This window comes from Carya illinoinensis, chromosome 6, assembly GCF_018687715.1.
Source record: "Carya illinoinensis cultivar Pawnee chromosome 6, C.illinoinensisPawnee_v1, whole genome shotgun sequence".
NCBI lineage: Eukaryota > Viridiplantae > Streptophyta > Magnoliopsida > Fagales > Juglandaceae > Carya > Carya illinoinensis.
This window is the reverse complement of record NC_056757.1, coordinates 31,569,222-31,580,258: the sequence shown is the minus strand read 5'-3', so window position 1 is coordinate 31,580,258 and position 11,037 is coordinate 31,569,222. Positions and strand designations below refer to the sequence as shown.

Genomic DNA, 11,037 nt, shown 5'->3' with positions numbered 1-11,037 from the left:
CATCTACATATCCCTGTAGTTTTAAACCTACTTTTGTAAAGCATAGTGACGTATCTGAAGAGCCTTGTAGATATCTTAAAATCCACTTGACTACTTCCCAATGTTGCTTTCCTGGATTACTCATGTACCTGCTCACAGCTCCCACTGCTTGTGCAATATCTGGCCTTGTACAGACCATGGCGTACATAAGACTACCAATAGCATATGCATAGGGTATTCTGTTCATGCATTCTTGCTCTTCCTCCGTCTTTGGTGACTGATCCTTAGTTAGTCGAAAGTGACTAGTTAAGGGTGTGCTCACTGGTTTCGCCTTGTCCATGTTAAACCTTCTGAGCACCTTCTTTACATACTCCTCCTGGGAGAGCTTGAGAGTATCATTAGATCTGTCTCTAATAATTCTCATACCAAGGATTTGTTTTGCAGCACCCAAATCCTTCATCTCAAACCGCTTTGACAACTGCTTCTTCAGTTTATTGATCTCCTCAATGCTTGACCCTACAACGAGCATATCATCCACATACAACAGTAGGATAATATAAGAGTTGTCAAAGTTCTTCATATAGTAACAATGGTCAGCCTGCAGTCTTGTAAATCCATTCTGCACATGAAGTTGTCAAACTTTCGGTACCATTGTCGTGGAGCTTGTTTTAGGCCATACAAGCTCTTATTCAGTTTGCAAACTAGATTCTCTTTTCCTTTCACTGAGAATCCTTGTGGCTAGTGCATATAGATGTCTTTCTCCAAATCACCATGAAGGAATGCAGTCTTCACATCTAATTACTCAAGATGTAGATTCTCTACAGCCACAATTGCCAACACTAGCCTGATCGTGGTCAATTTTACAACTGGGGAGAAAATGTCTATGTAGTTGACACCTTTCTTTTGTTGAAACCCCTTCACGACCATTCTGGCTTTGTAGCGCTTGCTACCATTGTGCTCTTCCTTAATTCTGTACACCCATTTATTGTGCAAAGCCTTCTTGCCTTTTGGAAGTTTAGTTAGCTCCCATGTCTGATTTGATATCAGTGACTCCATCTCATCTTACATGGCTTTCTCCCACTTGATCAAATCTTCAATTTGTAGAGCTTCATCATAACTTTCCGGTTCACCACTATCTGTTAACAGGATGTGGTGTAGAGATGGTGAGAACCGCTGTGGTGGCCTAATTGTTCTTGAAGATCTTCGAATAACAGTGAGTGGTGTACGTGGTTCGATCTGTATATCATCATTCTCTTGATCCTCGTTCTAATCAGTGTTGACTCGAGTAACATCAAAGTCAACGACCTCAGGTTTCTTTAGCTGCTCTTCAGGTTCAACTTGTGACTTAGCTTTGTACAAAATCTGCTCATTGAATATCACATTTCTACTTCTGATGATTTTGCGATTTTTATCATCCCAAAATCGATAGTCAAATTCTTCATCACCATAACCGATGAAAAAACATTTTCTAGATTTGGCTTCTAACTTGTTACAATCAGTAGAATCTATGTGAACATATGATATACTGTAACAGCCCGCTAGAAATTTAATTATGAAATTTCTATTAGCTTTAGGGATCTCGTGAAGACTCCATAAGTTTTCACGAATCGACTAATCACATAGGTTTTAGCCTGTCAACATAGTTAGTGTTATCACTCACTTTGGTGCCAGAAATACGATTTTAATTATTTGAGATAGTTAGAAGTGTCAGAATACATTATAGTCTACACCACTAGGCTTAATTGAATATTTATGATTTTTTAGTACTAAGTTTATTACGTTTATTTTTGGAGTGAATAATAACCCCGGTAAACGTACTAAGCACAGTGTTTTCAAAATCACAGTGTGTAATGTCCAAATTAGGTTAGCAAAATTTTATTTGGACACTTGGCAAGATCTTAACCACACATAATTAATAGTATTAGATACTTGGCACAAAAAGAAACCATTAGATGAAATTGTGAAGGAAATCAAGGTGTGAGATCATGACACCTAAGCAAAATCTTTTTCATCTGATCAACCATATTGAGGCCCACTAAGGCTCACGAATTTGGCCACCTTGGCAAGGCTTCTTGGAGAAGTTTCCTCCCCCACTTGGCAGATCATTCATTGCCACAAGTTGCACTCAATAGTATGGAGGAACCCACCCCATCAAGCACCATGCCCCATAGCTTTTGTCCTTTGCCCCCCCACTATCCTTCACTTCATGTCACACGTATACCTCCACTCAATGATCATTAAGGTCCAAATAATCCCCCCACAGAAGTCTTGAGTCATGCAAGACACTTTTACTTCACTTTAATAATTTCTTCATCCCATTCTTAGAGAGAAACGCAAAAGAGCTCTCGGACAGATTTATGGGTCTTCTTGCGTGAAGATTTTCAACCATTTGTAAGTATTTTTACATGATGACTCCTTCATAAAAGTTGTTCCTCTTTGAGTCTAGTTTCTATAGATATATTTTTTGTATCATTCCATGGTCATTTAGTCAGTAAAAAGTATTTTTAACCATGGAAAGGTCATTCTGGGCTTGAATCTGGAGAGTATGTTATGTTTTGGAGTTTTTGACCAATCTAATGGACATATCTTCATCCGAAAATTTTATGGAGTGTTCTTAGCATGTGTTTAAGAGTTTTCATTGAGGTTTTGTTGCATGACTAAAGTTTTTGATGATAGATCTTCTTAGATCTAGAAACTTGAAAACTGGAAGTGGCAAAACAGTTTTTATTTGGAGAAAGTTTGAATATTTCGAGGTTTGATCTTACTCTAAAGGCTTTTATTTTTTTATATGATGATCCTAAGTCTCTTATTTTCATGTTAGAATGTTATTTTGGAGATATTTAGTATTAGTTTCAAATATATGATTTTTCTATGCAAGAGGATTTTGGTTAGGCCTAAGATTTGATGTTTTTGGATTAGATCCATGTTTATTTTTTTTCTAGCTATGTGATTTTAAGTTTGATGGTTGGATCCTATTTAAGACACATCATTAAACCATGTGATGCTTTATTTCGAAGATCTCACCTTCTTAAGCCATTGATCAAGAGATTCATCAAAACAAGTTGAGGAAAACGTTTCTGTTTTTAGACTAAGTGTAAAACCAAAACCTTCAAATGTTATTTTGTGATTTTGGTGACTTTAGTTTGATAATTTAAAGCATGGTTGATGTTAGGATGATATTGTAAATATGTTAGAAGTAAGATTTGATTTTTGAAATTCTTGGAGATGTTTTGATTTAAGGTCAAAACTTGTGATTCAAGTGCTTAGATTTTTTTACAAAAAAGTTTGGTGTTGATTATTAGATTTTTCTAAATGGATGTTTTAAGTATGGTTTTGAACTTAGGATTGGAAGATGTTTGTTGCAAAATTTTGGTTTAAGCATGAGTTTTGAAATTGGAAGGAATTGCAACAAAAATCAAGGGAAATGGCCTATGGATGTTTCGGCCATAGTGTGTTTTCCATAGTTGTGTTTTGTTTTAAATTTTTCTGAATTGATATTTAAGTTTAGGACAAAATTTACATGAGGAATGTAAATTTTGAAAACTTTTGGAGTTAGTATGCAAAATCCTTAAGTTATGAGTAAAACGGTCATTTTTCCACATGTAGAGAGTAAAATGAAAATTTTACTCTTTAAGTTAGTATTTTCCATATTTCAAATTATTAGTGATTTAGTTCTAACTTTTAGAATCACTAATTACAGTTCCTCATGATCGCACTTGAAGTTTTATAAGAAACGCGGAGATCGAGGTAAGTTAGCTTTTAACTTACTAGCAGTCTACTGTGTATGTGTGCTAAGTAAAGGAACTACAGTGTATGTATGTGTGTTATAATATATGTCATGCCATGTCAAGTCATCACGTAATTATTTGTTATACAGAATTTATTCTGTCATCAGTTTTTATCTGTTACATAATATATTCTGTCATGTATTGTTGTACATTACAAGTATATCATGCTAAGTATGCCATCTATTACATATATGTCAAGTCATGTAATATTCACTGTTGCAAGTATGTCATGTTAAATATGTTGTCTATTATATGTTATGCCATGTTACGAAATATTTCTATCTCAAGTTGGTCATGTATTTCAAGTTATGTTCAAGTCACGTTATGTTACGTCAGGGTTTCAGTCCTTTCGTATTCCAGTCACATTTCATCTTGATTACTTATGTATGGGGTCACAACAATTATGATGCATACACTACGTGAGACACAGCAATTGTGACACGTAGAATATATGGGGCCACAACAACTGTGGAGTGTGTATTTAAGCAGTTAAAGAATAAGTTTCCGTAGAATACATGGGGCTACAACAACTGTGGAGTATGTATTTTTCATGTTAAGTCAAGTTTGTGTAGAATACATGGGGCCACAACAACTGTGGAGTATGTATTTACACGTAGAATATATGGGGCCACAACAACTGTGGAGTATGTATTTTTCATGTTAAGTCAAGTTTGTATAGAATACATGGGGCCACAACAACTGTGGAGTATGTATTTACACGTAGAATACATGGGGCCACAACAACTGTGGAGTATGTATTTTTCATGTTAAGTCAAGTTTGTGTAGAATACATGGGGCCACAACAACTATGGAGTATGTATTTACAAGTAGAATACATGGGGCCACAACAATTGTGGAGTATGTATTTTTCATGTTAAGTCAAGTTTGTGTAGAATACATGGGGCCACAACAACTGTGGAGTATGTATTTATACATAGAATACATGGGGCCACAACAACTGTGGAGTATGTATTTACACGTAGAATACATGGGGCCACAACAACTGTGGAGTATGTATTTTTCATGTTAAGTCAAGTTTGTATAGAATACATGGGGTCACAACAACTGTGGAGTATGTATTTACACGTAGAATACATGGGGCCACAACAACTGTGGAGTATGTATTTTTCATGTTAAGTCAAGTTTCAGAGCAAGTTCATGCTAAGTCAAGTTTCAAATCAAGTTCATGTCAAGTCAAATTCAGTTCATGTTTCAATTTAAGTTATGTCAATTATGCTATGTTCTACGCTAAGTTATACTTTAATTACTTATGAATTTGATTATGCATTTATGCTTTTACTGTCATCCATGCATCATTAGCTTGTGTGGAAGTTGTTTTGTTAACTTACTGAGATTTGTAATCAAATCTCATTTTAGTAGTCCCAACTACCATTCCCCCCGAATGGTAGATCTTGTTACAGGACCTGAAGGAGAATCAGGAGCTGATCAACTAACACAGTTGACTAAGCAACGGTGCAACATCAATGTTAATATAGTAATTAACGTAAATTACTACTTGTACGATTGAGTTGCATCTCTAGTACTTTTTGGATCATAACCATTTTGGACTAGTGTTGTGATCTTAGTTGTTCAATGGGTTTTTATGTATGAAGTATGTTTTAAGCATTTTGGATATTTTCAATTTGGTGCATAGTATTGCTAAAGAAAAAAATGTATCCGCTGCGAATATTGCATATTGTTATATGCATGTTAGGAACATTGCATCTTATATGTCATGAACGGGGGCAGGTAACCTTGTGTTGCATGTCTTGACGTTTCAAATGTCCGTCCAATCCCAAATGAAATTTGAGGGCGTCACATATACAACCAAAAACTTTCAAATGGGAAAGATTTACCTTTTTTCCGCTCCAGAGTTCTTCTGGTAGATCAAACTTTAAGGGAACTGAAGGTCCCCGATTAATCAAAGAGGCTGCAGTGTTAATTGCATCAGCCCAAAAACATTCAGGCAATCCTGAATTCAGCCTCATGCTTCTGGCACGTTCATTGAGAGTTCTGTTCATGCGTTCAGCTACACCATTCTGCTGCGATGTCCCGGGAATAGTCTTCTGGAATCTAATCCCATTTACAGCACAGAATTCTTTGAACCCTCTGTCGATGTACTCTCCGCCATTGTCTGACCTCAGACATTTCAACTTCAAGCCTGTTTCATTTTCAACCATGGCTCTCCACTTCTTGAAAGTGTCAAATGTGTCAGATTTATTTTTCAAAAAATAAACCCATACTTTCCTACTTGAGTCATCAATAAAGGAAACATAGTACCGCGATCCTCCAAGAGAAACGACTGGGGATGGCCCCCATAAATCTGTGTGCACCAACTCCAACTTTGTAGACTTTAGAGTTCTGCCATTTTTTAAGAAGCTAACCTTTTTATGCTTCCCAAAAATGCAACCTTCACACATGTCAAAATCAGTTGATTCCAAATTTGGTAACTTCCCATTGGATAATAGTACTTTCATTCCTTTCTCACTCATGTGACCAAGCCTTTGATGCCATAGGTTGGCATTTGTGTCAGCAATTGCAACAATATCTATAATGCTTGAAGTCATGTATAGAGTACCTGTTTTTGTGCCTCGAGCTACTACCATAGCTCCTCTTGTTATCTTCCACATGCCACCGGTAAATAGTACTGAATGCCCATCAGCATCAAGTTGTCCTACAGAAATCAAGTTCCTCATGAGCTTGGGAACATGTCGCACCTTCTGTAGCAACCATGCACTTCCATTGGGCAGATTGATTCGTATATCTCCCATGCCTTCGATTTCCAACGCTTCACCATCTGCTAAGTACACCTTCCCGAAATCACCAGTGACATAATTCTGCATGATTTCTCGGTGTGTTGTAGTGTGGAATGAGGCTCCTGAATCTAACACCCAAGATTCAATTTGGTTGTCGACTGAAAGGAGTAAGGCATCTTGGAGATCTTCTGTTGTGGCATTAGCAGAGTCATGCTCATTCTTCTTCTTTGCTTCCTTGCAATTATTTTTGAAGTGGCCAATCTTGCCACAATTCTAGCACTGTACTTATTTTCCGGACCTAGATTTACTTCTGCCTCTTTGGGACTTTGACCTGCCCCAATTTGAACTTCTACTAGCTCATCTACCTCTCGTCTCGGAGTTTAAGGCAGAACTGAAAGTTAATGCTTCTCCTGTATCTCTTCTGCGAACTTCCTCGCTAAGAATATGGTCCTGGATATCTTGATACTTTATCTTTGTTTTGCCATAAGAATTGCTAACAGCTGTTCTCATGGCCTCCCAACTTTTTGGCAATTGAGCCAGAGCAATCAGTGCACGTACTTCATCATCAAATTCAATCCCCACTGAAGCTAATTGATTGATGATGGTGCTGAACTCATTCAGATGTTGAATAATTGGAGTTCCTTCTGCCATTCTTAAGTAGAATAGCTTGTACATCAAATGCACTTTCTTATTGACTGATGGCTGCTCGTACATGTCTGATAGAGTTTTCATCAAATCCACTGTGGTCTTTTCCTTTCCCACGTTGTGTGCAACTAATCTTGACAGTATTAGTCAAATGACTCCAAACACTTGTCTATCAATGAAACTCCAATCTTCATTGCTCATGTCATCTGGCTTTCTTCCTAGGAGTGGAAGATGTAGTTTCTTCCCATAGAGATAATCCTCTATCTGCATTCTCCAGTAGGCAAAGTCTGTACCGTCAAATTTCTCGATACCAACACCTTTTTCTTCTTCTCCAGCCATAACTTTACAAATGAGTTCAAATTTAAACAAACAAAGATCACCATTGCGTCTGAAACACTCGAATTAGCTGGAAACGAGTCTGGAATCGTCAAAATTGGATCAAAATTGAGTTTAAACAGGCCAAAATAGTTTCGGCCAACCAGAGTGCGACAAGTGGCAGGATGGCGTCGGCTCAGCTCAGTCACAGCTCGGCTCAAAAATACGGCTAGGCTCAGTAACAGGGCTCGGCTCGGCTCAGTCACGGCTACACGGCTCGGCTCGGCTCAGGCGCGTGAAATACACGCGCGGAACACCTCTAGGGCGCGTGAGGGCACTTGGGCGTGTGAAATTCAGTCATCTTCAACCTCGGATGTGTGTGGAGCACTTGAGTTGCAGTAGATGCACGCGCCTATTTTCTGGGGGCGCGTGTGGGCTCCTCCAACCTCCATTTCCGATTCCGTTTGCGGCAATGGATTCGTCTCGACGCGATACCAGTTGTTGGGAGCTGGTCGGAGACAGAGATGATTTTAAATAAAGGAGAGACGAAATTTAACATGGTTTGGCAACTGTCTACGTCCACAGCTGCTGTAATTTCACTATGAAATAATTTTTACAAAAACCTCTCTTGTAAACTCTCTCTACTCACCCACTCTGTTTCTATCTTCTCTGCACAGCGCTACACGCAGCACACACTATCTATTTTCTCTCTACACTTGTCTGCACACACCTCAACTGAGCTCTCTCCTATTTATAGGAGAAAGCCGCCTACAATTTTTTTTGGTGCAGTGATTTTCGGAAGAATTGAGGCGTCACTTGCTGCAGATACTGTGCGTGTCTGCAAGTGGCGCCTAATATGCCAAAGAAACAAACGATGGATGACCCACCACTTTGTCTCCACTCGTAACAAAGCTCGGGTCTTTTAGGTAAAACACTTGCAATGCTTGACATGCTAAGGCAAAATGCTCGTCTTTATATAATTTCCTAGACGTATTCACACTAATTAGATGGTCCCTAACACATATCCCCCTCCTTGGGTCGCCAATGTCCCACCAGGCACAACTAAACAAGTAAACCTTACGCCAACCCATATAGCATAATTCTATTATGTCATTCAATACACCGTAGTAGTCAATGGGGGTTCCCTGATGCTCCCCATTGACCACCACCCCATTGTTTTGGGTGCGACGATACTTTTCATGCTCTTTCGTATAGAACAGAATTCCATTCATTAGACATCCAGGATATGATCCGACCCACAGATCGGGACCACATGCTAATGCGTAGATGTCATCGGTGACATCACCCGGAATAAATGCACACAACTCTTTAATCTGCTTGGAAAAATAAGACATAAGACATGGTGCGTGACAAACTTGCTATATTAATAAAGTAGAAATGTAGCAAATGGTCGATTAATAAGTCTTACGTGTGATCTGAACCACGATGGGAATTGATACTAGTGCCTACGGTTGATGTTATTGGGGTCCTCCTCTTTGATCTTGTTATAGTGCTCCCTGCACATATGTTCTAAATGTTACAAGGGGAAGGATAACATTATACTACATCAATAAAGGTATACTTACTCGATGTATTGCTCAACCTCTATGCAATTATTAAGAACATACCACCGAGCCTTGGCCATTTGTGTGTCTGGTAATCTGTGAAAGATAACTTTCCCCAATGGGTAGACTTTTATTGAATTAAATTGATACCAACATGGTACAACTATAAGGAAGAGAAGGGTGGCACAAGTGTTGTAGAGTATTTTATTGAATTAAATGGAATGTTTTGCTTCATCGAGCAGGGAAACTATTTGAGAGCTACAAAGATGCAAGCCACAGTAAAGTCATTCTCTTTTATGGCAGAACAAGTGCTGCGTGAAAAGCAAAGACGGAGCTCGTTAGTCCCCCCGTGAAATGTTATCGTCTTATATTACAACATTTGTAGTTTATTAAATGTGCCTCTGCTTATTCAATTATTTAGCACATATATAGTGAATTGTGGCTTTCGTGCAACAAAGTGTGTATGATATGGCGTAATTCATACGGACATGTAAAGAATTCTTTTGGTTATATCAAATGGATGGAGATATGTATTTACTGTTCTTCAAATGGATGGTGTATTCAATGGTCCTCTTTTGGATGATTTTTAAGGCTTAGATTCAATTGAAACTAAGATAAAAATACATTTCCTTCCCAAGGTAAATATATATATATAATAATAAATTTTAGAGAAAAATTACAAATAGCATAAAAGGTTTTTCTGGATTTACTTTGGGAATAAATTAGTTATTTTACTTAGGAAAATGTTTAGTATTTAAGAGATATTAGATTGAGATTTCAAGTGTGTACACACAACCTCACTTCTAACCTCTACTACTAAAATCATAATTGTAACGAGTTCATCGCTGGCCAACCAGTGTGCAAATTTTCACGAAGACTTATTGGTGAAAAGTTCTACCTTTCACCAATACTGCACAGATATTTCTATTGGTCCTAATTCACCTCTCCCCTCCAAAAGGTTAGGAGAACAAATTTAAGGCAAGGAAATTATGGGGACAGTCCTCTTTAGCCTCCTTTATACCAACAAAAACGTTTACATGGACAATCCCCCTTATACCTAAAAAGCAATAAAGTTTCCAAAAACAACATCATCGAGATATACTAGGCAATGAGTTTAGGACAATAACTCTTGTTGATGCAAGTCTGGAGAATTCCTTACCTGTCATTTGCATGTCGGTAGAAGCAAGCTTGTACAGACCCATTCCAAAAGTCATTGCTATTTATTGCATGCAATTAGCCAATTTGCTTTGCTTAAATAATTCCCTAAAATCAAATCATGAGATAATAAGGTGCTATATGTAATGAAGATTAGTAAGGAAGCAACAAAAGTGCACACATTTACTATGAAAGATGCAGGTGTAATTTATGGATAACAGGGGAGAGAAAAGCCTCCTAAGAGTGACTTACACGAAGTCGATTGGCGATGTTCAAAGCTCTAGCAGAGTCTTCTAGGGTTGAATGTTCGAAGCTTGTGGTTGCCAAGTCTCTGCTTTCTGCGAAATTCTCACCACCAAGCCCTAATTTTGTCAACAATACAATATCGATCAGGAGATTGATTTGTGGGAAATGGGAGAAATTAACAGAGGACAAGGAGAAATGTAGGAGATTTGGTCTGAAGAGGGCATCAATTGTATCGGGAAAATCATAGGAACCAACATGTATTTCCTTGCGCATGTTGGAAGGCAAGGTCGTGTCTTATGGGGAACTGAAAGGATAGACGCTGACCGTGGGAGATGCCGAACTTGTGGACGCCAACTCTTTGGTCGGTGCAAAATTACTTCCTTAATCGAAGCCCCTAATTTCCTCAGCCCTAATGTGCACAACCCCACTGGTTTAACGTCTGGCTGTGTAATAGATTTCTTGTTGATTTGCACCGAAAATCCAAAATTTCGTGAGATTGGGAGGGAAGACTCTATTCTCCCCATGGAAATGGGACATTATGATCAAAGATAAGAGAGATTTGTTCACAGGTTCACTTCATCCCAAAAA

At 38.2% G+C, this 11,037-nt stretch overlaps 1 long non-coding RNA gene across 1 annotated transcript; it reads left to right on the top strand.

The window, feature by feature from the left end:
- The first annotated feature begins 2,244 nt into the window (after positions 1 to 2,244).
- Positions 2,245 to 9,530, top strand: LOC122314438. The gene is made up of 3 exons (XR_006243711.1): positions 2,245 to 2,370; positions 3,680 to 3,726; positions 9,291 to 9,530. It is a non-coding gene; the product is annotated as an uncharacterized LOC122314438 (long non-coding RNA).
- Positions 9,531 to 11,037: the final 1,507 nt, after the last annotated feature.